This window comes from Anomaloglossus baeobatrachus, chromosome 1, assembly GCF_048569485.1.
Source record: "Anomaloglossus baeobatrachus isolate aAnoBae1 chromosome 1, aAnoBae1.hap1, whole genome shotgun sequence".
NCBI classification, from domain to species: Eukaryota; Metazoa; Chordata; class Amphibia; order Anura; family Aromobatidae; genus Anomaloglossus; species Anomaloglossus baeobatrachus.
In genome coordinates this window covers 883,294,327-883,320,377 of record NC_134353.1, presented here as the reverse complement: position 1 = coordinate 883,320,377, position 26,051 = coordinate 883,294,327, and positions in this window count along the sequence as shown.

Sequence of the window (26,051 nt, the reverse complement as noted above, 5' to 3'; positions counted from 1 at the left end):
GCATATCAGTGCTGTCAGGGCCAGGAGGACGGGCAGACCCAGGAGGTGGATCCACTGGGCCGAACTCCTAGATGGTGGTAAGGGGTCCGGTAGCTGGAGCACTATAGGCAGCAGAACAGTCCGTGCACAGGAGTATAACGGAGAAGTCCCTGGGACTACGGAGTCACTGGTGGTAGTCCGGGTGACGCAGCTCAGGTTCGGAAGCCGAGAAGATGTCAGGCGGGGTCCGGAACCTTTGGAGCGAGATGACAGGTCACCGCAGGGATCCGAGATGGTACGGACTGTCAGGATGGCAGATGGACTGCGTTCGGGGTTCGGGATTCGGTCTGGACCGGATGGCGAGGCAGGCACGGCTCTACAAGAGAGATAGGTGAGTATATACACATATACACCAGGAGACCTGACTCCTAGCTTAAGAAACACGAAGATCAGGCCCCGCCCCCTTGGACATAAACCCCCTTTATACCCTGTACCTGTTTTGCATCATTTCCTGTTAATGGACGCTGGCCCTTTAAGAAAGGGTCAATGACCGCGCGCGCGCCCTAATGCGCATGCGCGCGGCCCGAGTGCCAGAAGCCAGAGCAGGAAGCTGCGAGGAGGAAGCAGCAGGGCCAGGATGGGGCTGTGAAGCCGACGGACGCCGGGTGCGGGGACCAGGACGCTGGGGACGCGCTGGCAAGGGGTGCTGGAGAGCGGGGAGCGGCGGTGACCGGACCAAGGAACCGGGAAGCGAGACGGGGGACCCGGGGAGCGTGACAGGTGAGCCGGAGGGCAGCACAGGGGACCCGGGGAGCGTGACAGTACCCCCCCCACACCCCCCTCCCCGCAACCGGGACAGGAAGGCACGGATCAGCGGAGTACCCACATTCTCCCGGGGCTCCCAGGACCTATCCTCAGGACCATGCCCTGCCCAGTCCACCAGGAAGAACTGTCGACCCCGTACGGTCTTCATGGCCACGATATCCCTTACCGCATAGATGTCGTCATCGGCAATAGGTGGAGGAGCCGAACTGGCAGCAGCGGAGAAGGGACCCAGGACAACCGGTTTGAGCAGGGAGACGTGGAATGAGTTGGGTATCCTCATCGTGGCCGGGAGCTGTAGCTTGTAGGAGACCTCATTGATCTTGTTGAGGACTTTAAACGGCCCGATGTAGCGAGGACCCAGCTTGTAGGATGGTATCTTCAATCGGACGTACTTGGATGCAAGCCAGACTAGATCTCCAGGAGAGAAACACGGAGGATCCAGACGTCTCTTGTCTGCGTGTCTTTTCATCCGCAGGGAAGCACGCCCAAGGGACGCCTTGACAGAGTCCCAAATGGTTGCAAAGTCACGGGCTACAGTATCATCAGCAGGGACATCCGAAGAAGGGGATACAGGCAATGGGACGGAGGGCTGAAGTCCGTAAACGACATGGAAGGGAGAGCTGGAGGACGACTCACTGATGTGGTGGTTATGGGAGAATTCAGCCCAAGGAAGAAGCGTGGACCAGTCGTCGTGATGGGCGTTGACATAGTGACGTAAGAAAGAGGTCAATATTTGATTGACCCTCTCCACTTGGCCATTAGACTGAGGATGGTATGCAGATGAAAAGTCCAGAGTCACTCCCAGATGGTTGCAGAGAGCCCTCCAGAAGCGCGAGGTGAACTGAGTTCCTCTATCGGATACGATGTGAGATGGAAAGCCATGCAAGCGGAAGATGTGATGTATGTAGGCGTCCGCGAGTTCCTGAGCAGAGGGCAATCCAGCCATAGGGACGAAATGAGCCATTTTAGAGAATCGATCCACCACGACCCATATGACTGTGTGTCCGGAGGACAATGGCAAGTCTGTAATAAAGTCCATCGCTATGTGTTGCCACGGAACTGAAGGTATCGGCAGAGGCAGAAGACGGCCATATGGCAGGTGTTTGGGCGTCTTGTTCCTGGCACAAGAGGAGCAGGCAGAGACAAAAGCAGCGACGTCCGTGCTTAGGGATGGCCACCAGTAATGGCGTACAATCGCACCCCATGTTCTCTTCTGACCAGCATGACCGGCTGTTTTCGAGGCATGACCCCAGTGTAACACTTTTTGCCTGTCTGTCTCAGAGACATAGGTCTTCCCGGGCGGTATCTGGGCCAGGGTGACAGGGGCCACCGGAATGATTTTGCTAGGACAGATGATGGGTTGGGTAGTCTCCTCCTCCTGCTCCATGGGCATGAAAGACCTGGACAAGGCATCAGCGCGTACATTCTTGTCCGCGGGTCGGAAATGGAGCTGGAAATCAAACCTGGCAAAGAATAAGGACCACCTGGCTTGCCGTGGGTTCAGTCGCTGAGCAGACCGCAGATATTCCAGGTTCTTGTGGTCCGTGTAAATGATAACGAGGTACACTGCTCCTTCCAGAAGGTAGCGCCATTCCTCCAGAGCCAGTTTGACTGCCAAGAGCTCTCGGTCACCGATGGTGTAGTTGCTTTCAGGCGCTGAGAAGCTCTTGGAGAAGAATCCGCAAGTCACCATCTTCCCGGAGGAGGACTTCTGCATGAGCACTGCTCCGGCTCCTGAGGAGGAGGCATCCACCTCCAAGGTGAACTGGCGGTTTAACTCCGGACGGTGAAGTACAGGAGAGGAGGCAAATGCCCGCTTCAGCGAGCCAAACGCGGCGTCGGCCGCAGGTGACCAGTCCTTTGGATTAGCCTCCTTCTTGGTCAAAGCGGAGAGAGGAGCAGTCAGAGCCGAGAAGTGAGGGATGAACTGGCGGTAGTAGTTGGCGAATCCCAGGAAGCGTTGGATTGCCTTCAGTCCAGAAGGAGGAGGCCAGTTGAGAATGGAGGAGACCTTCTTTGGATCCATCTGCAGTCCGGTATCAGAGATGATGTACCCCAGGAAGGGGAGAGAAGACTGCTCAAAGACACACTTCTCATACTTCGCGTACAGACGATTCTCTCTCAGTCTTTGTAGAACCAGCTGCACGTTCTCTCTGTGGGTCTGGAGGTCCGGAGAGAAGACAAGGATGTCATCCAGATATACTACCACACAGACGTAAAGAAGGTCCCGGAAAATGTCGTTCACCAGTTCTTGAAAGACGGCTGGGGCGTTACACAGGCCGAAGGGCATCACGCAGTATTCATAGTGCCCATCGCGCGTATTGAACGCGGTCTTCCATTCGTCCCCAGAGCGGATGCGTACCAGATTGTAAGCACCCCGAAGATCCAGCTTGGTGAACACACGAGCTCCTCTAAGCCGGTCAAACAATTCAGGGATGAGCGGCAGAGGGTACTTGTTTTTTACGGTGATTTGATTCAAACCCCGGTAGTCTATGCATGGGCGTAAGTCACCCTCTTTCTTCTTGACAAAGAAGAAACCTGCTCCAGCAGGAGAGGAGGATCTCCGGATGAATCCCCTTGCCAGGCTCTCTGTGATGTAAGTAGACATGGCCCTTGTTTCGGCTGGAGACAATGGATATATCCGTCCTCGAGGTGGTGTAGTTCCAGGGAGCAGGTCGATGGCACAATCGTAAGGACGATGTGGCGGAAGTACCTCTGATTCCTTTTTATCAAAGACGTCTGCAAAGGACCAATAGGCCGAGGGCAGCCCCGGTAGGTTCTCTGGAACCGGAGGTCGTCGGATGGGTTGTATGGTCTTCAGGCACTTCTCATGGCACGAAGAGCCCCATCGGGTGATTTCGCCAGTGCCCCAGCTGACTGATGGTTCGTGTGTCCGCAACCAGGGAAGTCCCAGCAGGATTTGATGGGACATGTGTGGGAGGACGTAGAGAGCGATGTTCTCGGTGTGCAGGGCACCGATACGCAGTTCCACCGGCTTGGTGATCCAGGAGATGGTGTCAGAGAGGGGTATCCCATCCACAGAGGCAATCACGAGGGGCTTGTCGAGTGGAGTAACAGGCACCTGGTACTTGTCCACCGTGGCCTGCTGGATGAAATTGCCTGCTGCCCCGGAATCGGGGTATGCCTCAGCCGTGAACCGCGTCTCTCCCGTTGTCACTTGCACAGTCCACGTAACCGGGTCTGAGAGAGTCCCAGCACCTAGGGTGGCCTCTCCTACCAACCCTAGGCTTTGGAGTTTCCCGGCCTCTCAGGACAGGAGCGTAGCAGGTGTGTGTCCTCTCCGCAGTAAAAGCAGAGGCCCTTGGCGAGCCGCTCAGCTCTACGTTGTTCAGACTGCCGCACTCTGTCGATCTGCATGGGCTCGTGGACGGGGACCCCAGCTGTCGAAGACTGAAGTACGGCGGGCTTCTGCGGAGGAGAGGAATGCCGTACCGGACATCTCTCACGGGACACTTCCTTGGATCGCTCCTGAAAGCGGATGTCCACTCGAGTCGCTAGGGCGATCAGGGCATCCAGGGTGGTCGGTACGTCACGACCCGCCAGCTCATCTTTAATTCGCCCCGAGAGTCCTTCCCAGAAGGCGGCGGTTAGGGCCTCGTTGTTCCACCCGAGTTCCGAAGCCAAGGTGCGAAACCGGATTGCGTATTGGCCCACCGTCAGAGTCCCCTGATGCAGCCGGAGAAGAGACGAAGCAGACGCGGAGGCGCGTCCGGGCTCTTCAAAGGTGCCACGGAATGCCTGCAGGAAGTCCTGGATGTTCGTGGTCACAGGATCCCCCTTCTCCCACAAGGGGTTCATCCACGCCAGTGCCTCACCCTCTAGATGGGACATGATGAAGGCGACCTTGGCTTGATCAGAGGCAAACAAATGCGGCAGCTGCGTGAAATGGAGGGAGCATTGGTTTAAGAATCCCCTGCAGGTCTTGGGGTCTCCGGCGTACCGGGGTGGTGAGGCCAAACGAAGTCTGGAAGTATCTGAAGAAGTCGCCACGGGAGCTGGAGCCGTGGCTTGACTAGTGGAGGCCCGGGATGCTGAAGACGTGACTGCCACTCGTAGCGTGTTCAGGCGGGCGTCCACAGAAGACATAAATTGCAGCATGCGGGTCTGAGTCTCACGCTGGCGTGTGAGTTCCTCCTGTACGGCTGCTAGTGCTGCAGCGGGATCCATGGCCTGATCTTACTGTCAGGGCCAGGAGGACGGGCAGACCCAGGAGGTGGATCCACTGGGCCGAACTCCTAGATGGTGGTAAGGGGTCCGGTAGCTGGAGCACTATAGGCAGCAGAACAGTCCGTGCACAGGAGTATAACGGAGAAGTCCCTGGGACTACGGAGTCACTGGTGGTAGTCCGGGTGACGCAGCTCAGGTTCGGAAGCCGAGAAGATGTCAGGCGGGGTCCGGAACCTTTGGAGCGAGATGACAGGTCACCGCAGGGATCCGAGATGGTACGGACTGTCAGGATGGCAGATGGACTGCGTTCGGGGTTCGGGATTCGGTCTGGACCGGATGGCGAGGCAGGCACGGCTCTACAAGAGAGATAGGTGAGTATATACACATATACACCAGGAGACCTGACTCCTAGCTTAAGAAACACGAAGATCAGGCCCCGCCCCCTTGGACATAAACCCCCTTTATACCCTGTACCTGTTTTGCATCATTTCCTGTTAATGGACGCTGGCCCTTTAAGAAAGGGTCAATGACCGCGCGCGCGCCCTAATGCGCATGCGCGCGGCCCGAGTGCCAGAAGCCAGAGCAGGAAGCTGCGAGGAGGAAGCAGCAGGGCCAGGATGGGGCTGTGAAGCCGACGGACGCCGGGTGCGGGGACCAGGACGCTGGGGACGCGCTGGCAAGGGGTGCTGGAGAGCGGGGAGCGGCGGTGACCGGACCAAGGAACCGGGAAGCGAGACGGGGGACCCGGGGAGCGTGACAGGTGAGCCGGAGGGCAGCACAGGGGACCCGGGGAGCGTGACAAGTGCTCACATGATGACTGCTGGAACCAGCAAGCAGAAACGGATCCTGACAGTGAGTACTGAAGTGAGCTATGCGATCAACGGTGCCGTCACTCAGGTTACCCGCGGCCAGCTGGAGTGCTCCACCTGAGAGCTGTGGCCGCAGATAACCTGAGTGATGTCACCGCTGATCGCGCGGCTCACTTCAGTTGCTGCATGGTGCTCACAGGAGGGGTGGTGTTGTACAGCTGCATGTAGCAGAGCTGGATGCGTCGTGGTGTCAAGGGAGAAATTTGGGTAAAGATAGCTAATGGTATCTTCATACAGGGTATTCAGAGACCGGTGCCGTATTAGCTGTATATCAGTGCCGATATTAATGAATCAGACAATGATCACACAAAACGTGTTCTCTCCTTGAGCCAGCGTCATCAACTGAAACTCGTGTATTAGATAGATTCAATTATACAGAATGCAACTTTGACCTTGAAGCTAGAACAGGGAGTAAGGAGTATTGAACTCCTTAGTTTTTCCCAGCATGTCATGAAATACATCTCTGTTCGTTATACATTCTTTCTGTGTGAATCTACTGATAAGACTTTGCACGTTTCATATTCTGGCTTCATTATCTTTGGTTAACCCCTTCCTGAAGATACAACTTAGAATCATATTATAGGTCTGTGCGATTGCTATATAGACAGACAGATAATTATGCTACTACATCTACATTTTGATTATTTACATACACAGATATTCTTATTACATTTAAACAAACAATTCATAGCTTAGACTACCTTCACAGTGGGACCTCGTGTAGATTACACCGGCCCTGGAGGGGTATTTGGGGATTTTAATAAAGTGGTGAAAGAGGGTGGGGTTTTTTTTGTCTTTTTTTCCAAATAAATGATTTTTTCAGGTATATGTGTTTATTTACTTTCACTACAGATTAATGATGGGGGGGTGTCTCATAGACACCTGCCATGATTAACCTAGGACTTAGTGGCAGCTATGGGCTGCCATTAACTCCTTATTACCCCGATTGCCACCGCACTAGGGCAATTCTGAATGAGCCGAGTAGAGTCCCGGGACTGTCGCATCTAATGAATGCGTCAATTCTGGGCGGCTTCTGGCTGATATTTTTAGGCTGGTGGGCTCCCCATAACGTGGGGCTCCCTATCCTGAGAATACCAGCCTTCAGTCATGTGTCTTTACTTTGGCTAGTATCAAAATTGGGGGGACCGCACGCCGTTTTTTTAAAATTATTTATTTTACTGCACTACATAGACCCGCCCACCGGCGGCTGTGAGTGGTTGCAGTGAGACAGCTGTCACTCAGTGTGGGGGTGCGTCTGAATGCAACCAATCATAGGCTCCGGTGGGCGGGGGAAGCAGGGAATACGAGATGGAATAATGAGCGTCCGGCATTTTCAAAAGCTGGAAAAGCCGCCAGAGCAGTGTGACAGCCATGCAGCGCCATACCGGTGATCGGTCAGTGATCAGTGAGTATGAGAGAAAGGGGGGGTAGTGGGAGAGACCGACAGACAGATAGAGAGACCGAAAGACCTGCATTCTGTTTGGTTTGAGAGCTGTTTTGGCGACTACGTAAAAGTCGCATGCTGCTCTGAGCACGTCATTCCAAGACACCAGAAATGCAGTCAGGCACCTTCTACAGGCTGTGCCCATACTATTTCTGCCTTTTTCCATCCATTTCAGCCTTCTCTTCAGTCACCACAACTCACTGTTAGGTCCAACGTGAAATTATTCAGGTTTCTCATAGACTTACATTGGGCGTCGAATATTCGCGAATACGCGAATAGTGGCGACCTATTCGTCGGATATTCGTCGAAGTGGATATTTTGGTATTCGATCATCCCTAGTTATAATTAATGCTCCTAACATAAATATAGATGCAGTAATCCTTAACTTGTCAGTTGGAAGAATAATTTATTAACAAGGTGATGTATCACATTATTTGTTATGGATTGTTACATGTGTTCAGGATCAGAACCAAACATAGTAATACATCACCAGGACCACCAACAATACTGAAATACAGAATCACATATTTTATGTGATATGTCAATACTAAGTAGCAAGTATTTGTGAAGTGTAAAGGAAATGATATCTGGTTTTAGAAATATTTTAGAAATATAAATCTGAAAATTATGACGTGCATTTGTATTCAGCCCCCTGTGGTCTGATACCCCTAAATAAAATCCTGATTGACCAATTGCCTCCAGAAGTCACCGAATCAGTAAATTGGGTCCACATGTGTGTAATTTATTCTCAATATAACTACAGCTGTTCTGTGAAGGCTTGAGAGGTTTGAGAACATTACGGATCAGATAACATCATGAAAACCAAGGAACACATCAGAAAGGTCAGGGATAAAGCTGTGGAGAAGAGTAAAGCAAGGTTAGGTCATAAAAAATAGCCCAAGCTCTGAACAACTCACAGAGCACTGTTGTCCCTCTGTACTCTAAGATGTACAATAGCAGTACAGCGCAGTAATGTGGGACTGAGAAGATTCCTGAAACTATCTGAGAAGGTAGTTAGCTGGTAAACCACTAGGGGGCGTAAAAGTGGAGGAAACGTATGAGCAGGGAATTCCCTAGCAGAGGTAATACTAGTCAAGCCCACCAGATGGCAGTAGAATCGTCAGAAAGCCGTGTCCCAACATGAGGTCTTGTAAGTACACAAGGGCAAAGTCTAAACGTAGTCAGAGGGAAGCAAATAGTCAGTAGCCGGGAAATCAGAGCCTAGAAGCGAGGGGGAGTGGGAACACAAGACAGAATTAAGGCAAACACATAAGGAACAAACAGGGAGACATCGGGAGAGACACTGATGGAAACAGACAACAGGAGGTTAACAGGTCAGGTGAACACGGAGGTCAGGAGGGGGCAGAGCAGACAACAGGTCACTCAAGAGCAGAACACAGCAGAGCCAGAAGTATCACTGGCAAAGTCCAAGAGAAACAGTTCCCTAATAAAGCAGCCTGACCTCCAGAACGAGGCAGAAAGGATTAACCCCTAACGTGACCTGCATCAGAAGTGAAAAAAAAAAGGCTCAGCTCCAGCTGAGCCAGGAGTCAATCATGACAACTGTTCAATCCATCATCAAAAAATGATAGGAATATGGCACAACTGCAAACCTACCAAGACTTGGCTGTCCACCTAAACTGATATCCCAAGCAAGGAGAACGCTAATTGGAGAAGAAGCCAAGAGGCCCATGGTCACTTTGGAGGAGCTGCAGAGATCCACAGTTTCAGGTGGAAGAATATATCCAAAGAACTATTAGTTGCAAACTCCACAAATCTGGAAGAGTAGAAAGAAGAAAGATATTTTTGAATGCAAACCATAATAAGAATGCAAACCATTTGCAAAAAGCCATGTAGGGAACACAGGTAGGATGTGGAAGAAGGTGCTCTGCTCAGATGAGGCCAAAGTAGAACGTTTTGGGTGACAGCAACATCATGCTGTGGAGAGGCCTTTCTTCAACAGGGACCGAGATGCTGGTCAGAGTTGATGAGAAGATGGATGGAGCTAAACACAGGACAATACTGGAAGAAAACCTGTTAGAGGCTGCAAAAGACTTGAGGCTGGGGTGTAGGTTCACCTTCCAGTAGGACAACAACTCTAAACATCCTACCAGTCCAGACCTAAATCCCATTGAGAATCCGTGACAACTAAAGAGGGTGTTACACGCTGCGATATCGATAGCGATATCACTAGCAAGCGTACCCGCCCCCGTCGTTTATGCGTCACGGGCAAATCGCTGCCCGTGGCGCACAAAATCGTTAAGAGCCGTCACACGTATTTACCTGCCTATCGACGACGCTGTTGCCGTCGAACCGCCTCCTTTCTAAGGGGGCGGTTTGTGCGGCGTCACAGCGGCATCACTAAGTGGCCGCCTAATAGAAGCGGAGGGGCGGAGATGAGCGGATGTAACATCCCGCCCACCTCCTTCCTTCCTCATTGCCGGCGGCCGCAGGTAAGCTGTAGTTCGTCGTTCCCGAGGTGTCACATGTAGTGATGTGTGCTGCCTCGGGAACGACGAACAACCTGCGTCCTCAAGAATCAATGATTTTATGAAAATGAACGAGGTGTCAATGATGGACGAATTGGTGAGTATTTTCCATCGTTAACGGTCGTTCGTGCGTGTCACATGCAACGACATCGCTAACGATGCCGGATGTGCGTCACGGAATCCGTGACCCCGGCGATATATCGTTAGATACGTCGTTGCAATGAGTCGGATTCCGTGACGCACATCCGGCATCGTTAGCGTCGTCGTTGCGTGTGACACGCACGAACGACTGTTAACTATGGAAAATACTCACCAAATCGTCCATCGTTGACACGTCGTTCATTTTCATTAAATCGTTGATTGTAGAGGACGCAGGTTGTTCGTCGTTCCCGAGGCAGCACACATCACTGTGTGTGACACCTCGGGAACGACGAACTAAAGCTTACCTGCGGCCGCCGGCAATGAAGAACGAAGGAGGTGGGCGGGATGTTACAGCCGCTCATCTCCGCCCCTCCGCTTCTATTGGGCGGCCGCTTAGTGATTCCGCTGTGACGCCGCACAAACCGCCCCCTTAAAAAGGAGGCGGTTCGCCGGCAACAGCGACATCGCTAGGCAGGTAAGTACGTGTGACGGCTCCTAACAATTTTTTGCGCCACGGGCAGCAATTTGCCCCTGGCGCACAAATGACGGTAGCGGGTGCTTTCACCAGCGATATCGCTATCGATATCGCTGCGTGCAACACCCCTTATGACTTGAAAATTGCTGTTCACAGATGCCTCCATCCAATATCACTGAGCTAGAGCTATTTTGCAAAGAAGATTAAGTAAAACGTTCAGCCTCTAGGCAGCTCCCAAAAGACTTCCAGCAGTAATTGCGGCCAAAGGTGGTCCTACAAAGTAGGGGGGGGGCTTAATACAAATACACCTCTCAATTTTCAGATTTAGAATTTCAAAATATTCAGAAAACCATGTATCATTTCCTTTACACTTCACAAAAACTTGCTGCTTAGTGTTAGTAGATCAGATAAAATACATTTAAATTAGTGGGTGTAACGTGAAAAAATTCAGAGGGTATGAATACTTTTTCAAGGCCACTCTTGCCAATCATTTTGGGCTCTTTTTGGCTTTATACGTCTCTCACTCTAAGTAACTAGTGATGAGGAAAACTTAATTTATTCCCAAACTCTAATAACCTTTTTGTCTTATTTTCCTTACATCTCCCCAGTGAGTTCTATCTCCAATTTCCCATGTAAAATACGCTGAGAATGTCAATTAATTAAGAATAGTTGCTCAAATGTTTATCATTGTTTATAAATGAGGATTACTCCCTCCATAACTACAAACAGCAGCATATAATGTACAGCTGTACATTATACAATGTACAAAGCCAGCAAATATCTTTTATTTCTAATATATTTGTATTTTCTGTCTTTTTTTTATGATTTTCTGTGCACGAGCATGGAGGAGGTCAACTTGACTTAACTGCATTTAGATATATGTTTTATAGCAGCCACATGGCCCACAAAAAAGAAGACTTGATGGGTTTCTACTGAAAAGGGTGTAGTGGGCATGCTCTGAGATCTGTGCAGAGATAACTGTGCAGGGAGGAGGAGGTGCGCTGTGACATCACCTAATGTGAATGGTTAATCCTGATTTATCTACTGTACAGTGACGAGCAAAAGGGTAACCATATTTTGAACTTTTGCATTTCAGGCTCCATATCTCACCATCCACTACAGCTTTGAGCATGAGACGACCTTCGTTTTATAGACAGTCATCTTGGCTATTTCATACATACAGAGGGTACGGAAAGTATTCAGACCCCTTTAAATTTTTCACTCTTTGTTTCATTGCAGCCATTTGGTAAATTCAAAAAAGTTCATTTTTTTCTCGTTAATGTACTCTCTGCACACCATCTTGACAGAAAAATACCAGAAATGTAGACATTTTTGCAAAATTACTAAACAAGAAAAACCTGAAATATCACATGGTCATAAGTATTCAGACCATTTGCTCAGTATTGAGTAGAAGCACCCTTTTGAGCTAGTGCAGCCATGAGATTTCTTGGGAATGATGCAACAAGTTTTTCACACCTGGATTTGGGTATCCTCTATCATTCTTCATTGCAGATCTTCTCCAGTTCCGTCAGGTTGGATGGTGAACGTTAGTGGACAGCCATTTTCAGGTCTCTCCAGAGATGCTCTATTGGTTTAGGTCAGGGCTCTGGCTGGGCAAGTCAAGAATGGTCACAGAGTCTGAATACTTTCCATACCCACTGTAAATTTGACTTACAAATATATTAGCATATGACTATTTATGCAGATTTTCGGCATGTCACTCTCTTGTTACTGTTTTGCTCCTAAAAATCAAATTTTTATCATTTTGTTAGTATTTTTAAATCAACCTTGGGCTTTCAGCACTGCCTGAATCCTTCTGGGCTCTCGATCACATTCAAGCATGTCTCGACCGTAATCCGATCCCATATTGGTACATACTGGTCACCTCACTTGGGTATGTATACAGCTTTTCCTTCAACTTTACCCACAAGTGTTTAATTGGGTTGAGGTCTGGGAACTATGTGGGCCAATCCAGCACCTCTACTTCATTGTCATTGAATCATTTCTTCACCAATCTCGGTATATGCTTTGGGTCATTGTCCTGCTGGAACACTATGAAGACCTTTTCATACCCTTAGTACTCGAGTGTATGAAGTAACTCGTATTATAGAATACTTACATATACAGTAGCTCAGCATTTATACCACCATCGATCCTGGTCAAGTAACCAATGACCTTGGCTGTGAAAAAAGCGCATATCATCAGGCTTCAGGCTCCCTCCATGGAACTTTAGAGTTTCTTCAATTTCTTGATCCATTAGCCCCTTTTTCCCTTGTTTCTTTCAGACCTATTTGCACCCATCAGAGCCGCCTTTTGATTTGTGTCTCATCTCGCCAAATCACTCTTTTTCCCATCTTTTACTGTCCACTTTTCATACTTTACTCTCAAACTCGAGCTAATGCTTTTTATGATGATATTGAAGTTGAGGCTTCTTCACCTTTTTTTGGGCCACCATTACAGACTTGTGTACCATGCATCGCACAGTGCTTGCATGGACGTCTGTGATCTGACCATTACGGAGTATAGGAGCCTCCTCCACTGCTGTGTTTGTTGTGCCAGAACTGATAGAACTTGTGATGAACTAACTTATTGACTCCGATATTTTGTCTGGACATCCCCCACTTGGCTTTTGAGTGGATGGACTGACTTCATTTTGTATTCTTCCATACTATCATGGCACTTACATGATGCAGTTTGGTACTCACTTTGTACTCAAGCTGTGCCTCTATGAATGAAAGCCTGAAGTGTATTCTATTATTTTTCTTATATTGTCCAGCTCACGACTTTGTCCATCGTTCATCGTTATGGAGCTCGGAATTCAGCCTCACCATAGCCAACACAATCCATAGAAACAACAGTTCTTGAAGCATAACATTTCTTATTTATTTAATTCAAATGACGTTCATTACACAGCAGACAAATAGTGTATAAGTAGTGTGATCAATGCGTTTCATTCGGTTAGGTTTTGAAGGATTTTAAGATTCGTTTGATCCAGGAGCCCTTATCTTTAGGCCAGTTAATTTAAAGTCAGCAAGAGAACACACTCGGGTGTAGAGAAAGAAAAATTAGGCAAGGAGGTGGAATTGGGTCGCATGGCAAGTCTGTTCAAGGATCCCCCGTAGCCTAATTCGTAGCCTAATTTGAGGATTTCTCTCTTGGGGTTGGTGCCTAAGTGGGAACCCAATAAGTTTGTCTCTTTCATGATTTATCTAACCTGATTAGGGTCTCTTTTAATGATGTCATCTCACTGAAGTTATCATCCGTGTCAGATGTCTCTATTAATAAGGCAATGAACTTGATGAAGAAATGAGGACTAGGGCCACTTATGGGACAATCAGATAGTGAGGTGGCTTTCCTTTCATTTGCAGTGCACCCTGACAGTTTTAATTTGTGGGGGGGCATATGGAATGGTGAATTTCATGTTGATCGCTATCTACCCATTAGTTGTTCTATCTCGTGTTCCTATTTTGAAGCTTTTAGTTTGTTTATTGTATTGGTAGTCTGGCACGTGTCCGGAAATTTTTCTATAATTCATTGCTACTATGATTTATTTTGTGTTAGTCGTTTGGGTCTGTGTAATGTTATTGTGCGTTTTGAAAAAGGTAGCTTTAGCTCTTGGGGTTCCATTAGCTGCAGAGAAGACGGATGGCCCACCTACTGTTATGCGTTTTCTGGGGATTGAGATTGTGTTACGGCTGTACGCCGGAGATGTCCTCCCTATTGGGTCAGAGTCAGGGAGCCTCCTGTCTCGCCGCTGCCCGAGACCCATTCTGTGGGTGCTCTGCCTCAATGCCGTTTGCAGTGGTTGGCCCAATCCTCCACTGTGTTACTAGTGGCTGTTCAGCCGCCAGAATCTAAGTGCGGAAAGCGGGCTAGTGTGCATGCATGGACCAAGTCTTTTTCTAACTCAGACTCTTTGGCCAATGCTCATACATGTAACGTGGCATCCTCGGATTGGCTGTTGGACATCACCAGTCCCGATGACGTGGCTTCGCTGGATAGGCCGTTGGACGTCAGCAGCCCCGATGATGTGGCTTCTTTGGATTGGCCGTTGGACATCAGCTATGCTGATTGGACATGAGCTGACTGGTCGGTGCTTAGGTTATATAGGGACACCGCCGACGCCGGATGGCGCTCAGTCTCTATTTGTCCTGTAGCGAGTGGTTGTTAGGCTGGTTGCTTGAATATTGCGTCGCTTTTCAGATATTACCAGTGTCAGTGCTGGTTAAGCATACTGAACACTGCTACTAGGCAGGTCGCTTGAATAACTTATGTAGTTACTACTGGTGACAGCGCTGGTTAAGCGTTCAGTTCACCACAACTTTATTATTTTTAGCAGGTGCACCTGCATGCTGATTAAAGGTGTCACTGCTGTATCTCTATCTCTGAGGTTTTATAGGCACTTCTATATCAACCGTCGTGTGGTCGCCTTGTCCCCATTGCTGTCCTTGGTAGGGTCTGTGAATTACCACTGACCGTTTGTGCCTTATTAATATGAACCTTATTATACTGAAGTCTGTAGTTGTCCGTCCAGCTATCTGGGCTCTTATCAGCTATATTCCTTCCATAGCACGGTGGATTCCGGGTTGGGCTTAGGACTGTATAAACCATCCTCCCCCTAAGCTGCCGAACCCTTAACAGATTGATTCTGTGAAAATGGAATGTAGGATTCTGGAAGAGAAATTGGTTGATTTACAGTTGTCAAGGCCAAGGAGGTGCATGTGAGTGTGGTTCAGTCATTGTCAGACAAGCTTAAAGGGAACCAATCACCAGGATTTTTGTATATAACCTAAAGCCAGTGCTATACTGGCACTATCAGGCTGATTCTCTACATACCTGTAGTGGTCAGCTCAGATGTTTAGGTTTTGAAATCCAAGAAAGTAAAGTTTATAAACTCGGCAGCTTCTTGAGTGACATCAGGTGAGGAGCAGATAATATCGGGGGGTATTCATAGTTATCCCCTGTTAGAATTAGCATAAGTATTATAGAATTGATGAAACTTTTCACTTCCAGGACCTGTGGTGTGGTCATACCCATGTGACCAGAAGGGGCGGGGCCTCAGCCAACAGAAAAAATGTTGCTTTCTGATATGAGCTTTGTTGGCTGAGGCCCCGCTCCTTGTGGTCACATGGGTATGACCTCACCACAGGTCCTGGAAGTGAAAAGTGAATTGATGGTACTTATGCTAATTCTAACGGGGGAGGGGATAACTATTCCCCCTGGTATTATCTGCTCCTCAGCTGCTGTCAGTCAATTAGCTGATGATTTTATAAACTATACTTTCTTGGATTTCAAAATCTATACATCCGAGCTGACCACTACAGGTATGTAGAGAATCAGCCTGATAGTGCCAGTATAGCACTGGCTTTAGGTTATATACAAAAATCCTGATGATTGGTTCCTTTTAATTTTTTTTTTGTTCACATTATAAGGGACATCAGATATGATTTAGTGGTTTGGGTATCAAGTTTGGAATCATACAAATGGTCTTCATTGGGGATGTAGAAGATGGAATCTAAAAGTTAAGCAGCTTTAAACGTATACTGCAAGATCGGTTAGTTTTGGGGCAACTTTTAAGGGCATTGGTGTTTGGTATGTGGCCCAATTCCTGGCAAGTGACAGATTTGAATTGGGCTTTATTTAGATTTTTCTGATTGTGTTGGCAATGAAGCTGTTGGGTTATTAGCTATTGGCCAATAAAATTGTGTTTTTCATGGCGCTCAGCCATGCAGCTAGAAATGCAGCTCTGATCTGTGAGTAGTCGTAGCACACTAGGGGTGTACTTACTTTTTTAGAGGAGATATTAGCCTGAGTACAGTATGGCAACCATATATTGATTTGTGCAGTTCTATGAGGGGCGATCCAAAAGTAATGATAATCAATAATAAACACAATGAATATATTAAAAAAAAAATATTTTTCTACATAGTCTCCTAACAAGTCTATACATTTAGTCCATCTCTTTTCTAAACTTAGAATTCCCTTCGAAAAAAAATTGTGATCTTGACCCTCAAAAAAATCCCCAAAAGCGGTTACCACGTCGCTATTGTCATCAAATTTCTTGCCCCAGAGGTGTTCCTTGAGGCGAGGAAAGAGAAAGAAGTCAATGGGGGCTAGATCTGGCGAATATGGGGGGTGTTCCACCAGTTCAAAGCTCGCTTCTTGAATGGTTGCCATGGCAACTGCAGCTTTGTGAGCCGGCGCGTTATCTTGGTGAAACAGCACTCCAGCGCGCAGTTTGCCGTGCCTTTTCTCCTTGATAGCCTCCCGCAATCTTCTTATTTGTTCTGCGTAGTAGGAGCCTGTAATAGTGGCTCCCTTCTCCAAATAGTCCACCATAATAATTCCTTCAGCGTCCCAAAAAACGGACACCATAACCTTCCTGGCTGAGCTTGACACTTTGACTAGTTCGGCGTCGGTTTGTCAGCTCGTTTCCATGTCATCGATTGTTTAGTTTCGGGATCAAAGTGGTGGATCCAGGTCTCGTCCATGGTCAAAGAACGTGACAAAAAAATGTCCTTGTCTGCTTGGAACTTTTCGAGATTTGCTATTGAAATGTCAACTCGTTTCTTCTTTTGCTCATTGGTTAACATTTTTGGCACCCAACACGCGGAGTCCTTTCTCATATGCAATTCTTTTGCAAGGATTCTTTGAATACTGCCATATGAGATCCCTGTGACCTCAGCTACATGACTAATAGTCACTCTTCGATCTGCCAATACAACTTCTTCAACTTTTTTCACGTTTTCTTCATTGAGGGACGTGGATGGGCGTCCTTCACGATGTTCATCTTCCATCGATGTTCTTCCCAGCTTAAATTCCTTGGCCCAGCGTGCAACTGTGGAATATGGAGGAGAAGAGTCCCCCAATGTTTCCACCAAGTCGCTGTGTATGTCTTTGGTAGTCATTTTTTCAAGCAGAAGTATTTGATGACAGCTCTGAGCTCGTTTTTTTCCATTTTGATGTTCACTCCTCGGCAGTTCATATTCAAATGAATGTAGCTCCCGGGAATCGTGGCCTGTTTAAGTGATTTTTTTTTTCCTGGACTAGTGGGTACCTAAGAGAAAAGAAAACATTTTATTTTAATTTCTGTGTGCAATAGAAATAACCGATTATCATTACTTTTGGATCGCCCCGTAAAAATTGCTTAAAAAAAATCTCTGGGTACCTTATACCCTCAATGGCCGCTTAGGAAGCAAAGGTCTGAGTGATCATCTTAGATATCCAGTTAGGGTTGTTTCAGTCTATGCAGGGGCCTTTAGGGACTGCGTATCTGAGACCTCTAGTCTGTAGGAGAACTGGCCAGGTCAGGTGTAGTAGTTTGGGTTAGACTTTATTTTACGTTATTTTCCACGTGTACACTATAGTGTGCATAACATCAGATGAACACATATAAACCAGACTTTATAAAAGAAGAATTAGATGGAAATGTAAATCAGGCAAGGAAACACTAAACATTAGAAAAAAAACAGGCACAAATACAATAATGAATGGGGCCCTGAGTTTACACTAAAGGCTGCTTTACACGGTACGACCGATTGTGCAATTTCACAATCGATCGTACCCGCCCCCGTCCTTTTTGCGTCACGGGCAAATCGCTGCCCGTGGCACACAAAGTCAGTAACCCCCGTCACACATACTTACCTCTCGTGCGACCTCGCTGTGGGCGGCGAACGTCCACTTCCTGGAGTGGGAGGGACGTTTGGCGTCACAGCGACGTCACACGGCCGCCGGCCAATGGAAGCGGAGGGGCGGAGATGAGCGGGACGTAAATATCCCGCCCACCTCCTTCCTTCACATAGCCGGCGGCGGCTGCATGACGCAGGTGAGCTGCTGTTCATCGTTCCCGGGGTGTCACACGGAGCGGCGTGTGCTACCCCGGAAACGATGAAGTACTAAATTAAACGATATTATGAAACCTAGCGAGCAGTACACGACTCATGATTTGTGAGCGATACTGCGTCGCTAGGAGGTGTCACACAGGCCGGCATTGCCAGCGATGCCGGATGTGCGTCACAAAAACTGTGACCCCGACGATCTATCGCACGATAGATTGTCTGGTGTAAAGCAGCCTTAAGAATTAAACTGTATTGATGAATCTGCCCCAATGAGTCTATTTTTTACTAATGTGTATGAATCTCTGTATGAAAAATGTTTACGTTCCAGACAGTCTCCTTGTATGTAAAGGATGAATTCACATTATATAAAAGCTACGACTGGTATTACGCAGTGTCCTGGCAGTGCGGGTTACATAATACACCTTGTATGGGAACAGTGCTCCATAGTAATGTGAGGACTTTCCACCCCCTACTGGTAATGACCTGCATCACCATCTTGTAAAGGGGCGACGTTTTTGCAGCATAATAGGTGCATTTTTTTTATATTAAGTTGTCTTATTTTGTTTTCTTATGATATTCGCTGATGTTTTTATGCCAAATTCATCAAAGTGACAAAGTAAAAAAATGTTTTTTTTCCTGTGTTTAAATATTTTTTAGACTTTTTAGAGCAAAAAGAAATCTAACGTTTTGCAAAAATGTCACAAAAATGGCAAATAAAATTTCTAATGTATATAAAATGACTCCTGTTAGGCCCGTTTCACACGTCAGTGAAAAACACAGACGTTCTTCACTGACGTGTAAAACACATGTCCCTCCGTGTGCCGTGATTTACGGCACACGTGGGTTGTCTAAGTGCAATCCGGGCTCCGTTCTCCGTGGTCCGTGATTGCAGTTAGAGATTAACTCACCTGTGCCCGCTCCCACTCTCCATGGTGCTGATCGCTCCCGCGGTGCAGCATCCGGCCGGCGCTGACCCCCGCAGCAGCTGCTTCCGGGTCGGCTGTGTCGTGCATTCATGAATATGCACGACAGTAATTAGCCGGCTCAGAAGCAGCAGGCAGAACATGCTGCAGAGAGCGCCGCTGGAGCCGGGTGAGTAAAAATGATTTTTATTTTATATGCACGTTTTTTTCTGGCACGTGTTTCATGGATCACACCACTGCGTGGTCTGTGGGTCATCAGTGATGCCAGAAAAAAATGGACATGTCTCCGAGCGGCAATCACGGACACGCGTGTACGCCGCACGGAGACACGTTCAGTGAAAAATCACTGATGTGTGAGCAGACCCATTGATTATAATGGGTCTGCGTATGTCAGTGATTCTGGTACGTAGAAAAAAAAGCACAAACGTACCAGAATCACTGACGTCTGAAACAGGCCTAGAGAGAGATTGGAGGACATTTCTAGCAAAGTTTGCAACTTTTTGAAATGTTGCAAATGATGAATCGGATGTAAAATCATAAACCACAAATGAACTAAAGTGATGAACTAAGAAAACAAAACAGTAGAACACGTAAAATAGACTTTAAAAAAAATGGCAAAGTTGGAAAGACGAATTTGGTAAATACAAAAAAAGGTGGGAAACACCAAAAACTCCACGAAAAACAGGCGCCAATGCAATAATGAATTGTACCCATCATATATTTAAAGGTGCATAAAGTACATGATTATACATCACTAGCATAATAGTGTTCAAGATGCATGCATAGCTCTAAAATAACTTAAGTAACATAATATATCTGTCCCTAATCTCAAGAAAAAATGAACGAATTGCTTCATGATTACAAACTCCATTAAAAGTGCAATGTGCAGAAATTGATTATATTGATACTCCAGTGCATGAACAATTAGGATAGGTGGCTCACTTAAGGCCGCTTTACACGCTACGACATCGCTAAAGCGATGTCGTTGGGGTAACGGATTTTGTAACGCACATCCGGTCGCTTTAGCGATGTCGTTGCGTGTGACACCTATTATTATGAATTACGCCGACGCTGCACCGATGATACGATTACGACGCTTTTGCGCTCGTTAATCGTATCATCTAGGCTTTACACACTGCGATGTCGCATGCGATGCCGGATGTGCGTCACTTTCAATTTGACCCCACCGACATCGCACCTGCGATGTCGCAGTGTGCAAAGTGCCCCTAAGTCCATCTAGTTCAACCCGTAGCCTAACATGTTGATCCAGAGGAAGGCAAAAAAAACCCAATGTGTCAAATAAGCTCCAATGGGGAAAAAAATTCCTTCCTGACTCCACATACGGCAATCAGACTAGTTCCCTGGATCAACACCCTGTCATAAAATCTAATATACATAACAGGTAATATTATATTTTTCAAGAAAGGCGTCCAGGCTCTGCTTAAATGTTAGTAGTGAATCACTCATTACAACATCATGCGGCAGAGAGTTCCTTAGTCTCACTGCTCGTACAGTAAAGAATCCTCGTCTGTGGGTATGATTAAACCTTCTTTCCTCGAGACATAGCGGATGCTCCCGTGTTCCAGTCACAGGCCTAGGTGTAAAGAGATCTTTGGAAAGGTCTCTGTACTGTCCCCTCATAAGTTTATACATTGTCATTAGATCCCCCCTAAGCCTTTGTTTTTCCAAACTAAATAACCCCAAGTTTAATAACCTGTCTTGGTGTTGCAGCCCACCCATTCCTCTAATAATCTTGGTCGTTCTTCTATCTACCTGTAAGATTATGCTATTTATAACCTTCTATACTTTTGCTATCAAGAAAAGCATCCATTCCACTCTTAAAATCATTCAGTGAGTTGGCCATCACCACCTCCTCAGGAAGAGAGTTCCAGAGCCTCACTGCTCTTACCGTGAAGAACCCTCTTCTATGCTGATGTAGGAATTTTCTTTCCTCCAATCGAAGAGAATGCCCCCTTGTTCTTGTCATAGTCCTTGGTACAAACAGATCATGGGAGAGATCTCTATATGACCCTCTGATATATTTGTACATATTTATTAGGTCTCCCCTAAGTCTTCTCTTTTCTAGAGTAAATAGACCTAATTTTGATAACCTTTCCGTGTATTGTAATGCACCCACTCCATTTATTATTTTAGTAGTCCGCCTCTGAACCCTTTCAAGTTCAGTAATGTCTTTCTTGAGCACCGGCGCCCAAAATTGCACACAATACTCCAAGTGTGGTCTGACGAGTGATTTGTACAGAGGGAGAATGATGTTTTCATCTCGTGCCCCCAGACCTCTTCTAATGCATCCCATCACCCTATTTGCTTTGGTGGCTGCTGCCTGACACTGGGCACTCCAATTTAGATTCTTATTGACTAAGATGCCTAAGTCTTTTTCCATGTCTGATTTCCCCAGAGGTTTCCCATTTAGTAAGTAATCGTAGCATCTGTTTCTCCTTCCCATGTGCATCACCTTACACGTATCTGTGTTAAACCTCATTTGCCATTTTTCAGCCCAATTCTCCAATTTACTCAAATCCATCTGTAGTTGCAAACTGTCCTCCTTTGTGTTAACTACCTTACATAGTTTTGTATCATCTGCAAATACTGATATTTTACTCTGTAAACCATCCACCAGATCATTAATAAATATATTAAATAGTAGGGGGCCCAATACAGACCCCTGTGGCACCCCACTAGTAACCCTGGCCCAATCTGAGTATGCGCCATTAATAACCACTCTTTGTTTTCTACCACTAAGCCAGATACCTACCCATCTACACACATTTTCCCCGAGTCCAAGCTTTCTCATTTTACTTAGCAGTCTTTTATGTGGGACAGTGTCAAATGCTTTACCGAAGTCGAGATAAATGACATCCAATGGCTCTCCTCGGTCCATGTGAGAGCTTACATCCTCATAGAAGCTGATCAGGTTAGTTTGACAGGAGCGATCCTTCATAAATCCATGTTGATATGGAGTTAAACAATTATTAACATTGAGACATTCCATAATAGTATCCCTTAAAAACCCTTCAAACATTTTACCCACAACAGATGTTAAGCTGTTGTTCACACTATGTGTGACACCGCAGGAACGAGGAACCTCACCTTACCTGCGTCTCGCCAGCAATGAGGAAGAAAGGAGGTGGGCGGGATGTTCGTCCCGCTCATCTCCGCCCCTCCGCTTTGATTGGGCGGCCGCTTAGTGACGTCGCTGTGATGCTGAACGAACCGCCGCCTTAGAAAGGAGACGTCGCTATGCAGGTAAGTATGTTTGATGGGTTCGCGCGATTTTGTGCGCCACGGGCAGCGATTTGCCCATGATGCACAAACAATGGGGACGGGTACGCACGCTAGCAATATCGCTAGTGAGATCGCACCATGTAAAGCGGCCTTAAGTCTATTGTAGTCACACGTCTCCAAGTTTGGCATTCTAAAAATCCCATCGCGTGTGTCAACATTGCTACACTGCTAGTAGGGGAAGAAAGAAGAAGAGGTCTTATGATCAATGTCCGTGTCCACATAAACGCAGAGGACAAATAAAGCCATGGGCACTATAATGATAAGGGGAACTACAGTGCCTTATGAAAGTACTTACCCCCTTGGCTTTTTACCTATCCTGTTACATTAGAAGCTGTGTTTAAATACTAATCCGATTTGTGTGTGATAAATCAGCATTAAATAGTCTAAGTTCGCTAAGTGAAGTGAGAAAAATGTAGGCAAAAATAGAATTTATGGGATAAAATAAATAACAATTGCTATGTGCATATGTAATCATACCTTTTGCAATGAAGCCCCTAAAAATTTCTGTTGCAACTAATAACCTTCATAAGTCACTTGCTTAGGCTAGTTTCATACATCTGGCTTTTCGCCGGTTTGCCGGTTCCGGCGCACGCCAGTACAGTGTATACAGTACAGTGGCAGCGCAACAAGCTCCGGTCACATGCTGTCATGTGACCAGAGCATGTGACCAGAAGTTACAGCGCTGCCACTTTACTGTATACACTGTACTGGCGTGCGCCAGAACCGGCAAAACGGCGAAAAGCCGGATGTATGAAACCAGCCTTAGTGAATAGAAGTCCTCTTCCGTGCAATCTAAGGCAGGCTTTGCACGTTGCGACATAGCAAGCCGATGCTGCGATGTCGCACGTGATAGTCCCCGCCCCTGTTGCAGGTACGATATCTTGTGATAGCTGGCGTAGCGATAATTATCGCTACACCAGCTTCACATGCACTCACCTGCCCTGCGACCGTCGCTCTGGCCGGCGACCCGCCTCTTTCCTAAGGGGGTGGGTCGTGCGGCGTCACAGCGACGTCACATGGCAGGCGGCCAATGGCGGCGGAGGGGCGAAGATGAGCAGGATGTAAACATCCCGCCCACCTCCTTCCTTCCGCATTGCCGGTGGAGGCAGGTAAGGAGATGTTCCTTGCTCCTGCGGCTTCACACACAGCGATGTGTGCTGCCGCAGGAACGAGGAACAACATCGTACCTGTCGCGGCACCGGCATTATGGAAATGTCGGAGCCTGCACCGATGATACGATAACGACGCTTTTGCGCTCGTTAATCGTATCATCTAGGATTTACACACTAGGACATCGCAAGTGACTTTCGATTTGACCCCACCAACATCGCACCTGCGATATCGTAGTGTGCAAAGCCGCCCTAAGTGTCCCAAGCTCTGTCAGTGTATACACACCTTTTCTGAAAGGCCACAGAGGCTGCAACGCAATTAAACAAGAGGCACCACTAACGAAACAGCACTATGAAGAGAAAGGAGATCTACAAACAGCACCATGAAGACCAAGGAGATCTACAAACAGCACCATGAAGACCAAGGAGATAGGAGATATACAAAAAGCACCATGAAGACCAAGGAGATCTCCAAACAACACCATGAAGACCAAAGAGATCTCCAAACAAGCCATAGACAAAGTTGTTGAGAAGTACAAGTTAGAGTTGGTTTCTAAAAAAATATCCAAAATCGAGCACCATCAAATCCATAATCGTCAGATGGAGAGCATATGGTACCAAAACAAACCTGCCAAGAGAGGGCTGCCCACCAAACTCTCAGCCCAGGCAAGAAGGGCATTAATCAGAGAGGCAGCACAGAGACCAAAGGTAACAATGAAGGAGCTGCAGAGTTACCAAGCAGACTGGAGTTTCTTCCTGGTCCCTTGAACCACCACAAACAACACACCTACAGTTAGGTCCAGAAATATTTGGACAGTGACACAAGTTTTGTTATTTTAGCTGTTTACAAAAACATGTTCAGAAATACAATTATATATATAATATGGGCTGAAAGTGCACACTCCCAGCTGCAATATGAGAGTTTTCACATCCAAATCGGAGAAAGGGTTTAGGAATCATAGCTCTGTAATGCATAGCCTCCTCTTTTTCAAGGGACCAAAAGTAATTGGACAAGGGACTCTAAGGGCTGCAATTAACTCTGAAGGCGTCTCCCTCGTTAACCTGTAATCAATGAAGTAGTTAAAAGGTCTGGGGTTGATTACAGGTGTGTGGTTTTGCATTTGGAAGCTGTTGCTGTGACCAGACAACATGCGGTCTAAGGAACTCTCAATTGAGGTGAAGCAGAACATCCTGAGGCTGAAAAAAAAGAAAAAATCCATCAGAGAGATAGCAGACATGCTTGGAGTAGCAAAATCAACAGTCGGGTACATTCTGAGAAAAAAGGAATTGACTGGTGAGCTTGGGAACTAAAAAAGGCCTGGGCGTTCACGGATGACAACAGTGGTGGATGATCGCCGCATACTTTCTTTGGTGAAGAAGAACCCGTTCACAACATCAACTGAAGTCCAGAACACTCTCAGTGAAGTAGGTGTATCTGTCTCTAAGTCAACAGTAAAGAGAAGACTCCATGAAAGTAAATACAAAGGGTTCACATCTAGATGCAAACCATTCATCAATTCCAAAAATAGACAGGCCAGAGTTAAATTTGCTGAAAAACACCTCATGAAGCCAGCTCAGTTCTGGAAAAATATTCTATGGACAGATGAGACCAAGATCAACCTGTACCAGAATGATGGGAAGAAAAAAGTTTGGAGAAGAAAGGGAACAGCACATGATCCAAGGCACACCACATCCTCTGTAAAACATGGTGGAGGCAACGTGATGGCATGGGCATGCATGGCTTTCAATGGCACTGGGTCACTTGTGTTTATTGATGACATAACAGCAGACAAGAGTAGCTGGATGAATTCTGAAGTGTACCGGGATATACTTTCAGCCCAGATTCAGCCAAATGCCGCAAAGTTGATCGGACGGCGCTTCATACAGATGGACAATGACCCCAAGCATACAGCCAAAGCTACCCAGGAGTTCATGTGGAGTGTTTGTAAAGAAATGTGTACAATTCCTACAATTTCTATCAGATATTTTTGTTCAAACCTTCAAATTAAACGTTACAATCTGCACTTGAATTCTGTTGTAGAGGTTTCATTTCAAATCCAATGTGGTGGCATGCAGAGGCCAACTCGCGAAAATTGTGTCACTGTCCAAATATTTCTGGACCTAACTGTGTATATAGACACACATTACTCCTTGAAAAGAAGGCATATTGGATCACATGTACCAATGCACCAGGAGATCTAGGTATGAATGAGGATAACGATTTGAGTGTGTTTTTCTTAAAACACTTTGACTTCTGACATTATGAGTTAAAAATAAATTTATATACTGTATATTGCATCCTGTATTTGAGTATCCTTAATAAGAATATAATTTTGTATATTGTTGTATAATCTCTGTTTTTTAAGTACAGTATATATAGTTATTGCTGTTCTTGCAGTTTTAATGGTGGAGGTCTGTATTACTCTAGAGATTTTATATCACAGGTGTATTGTTTGAGGCAGTACATG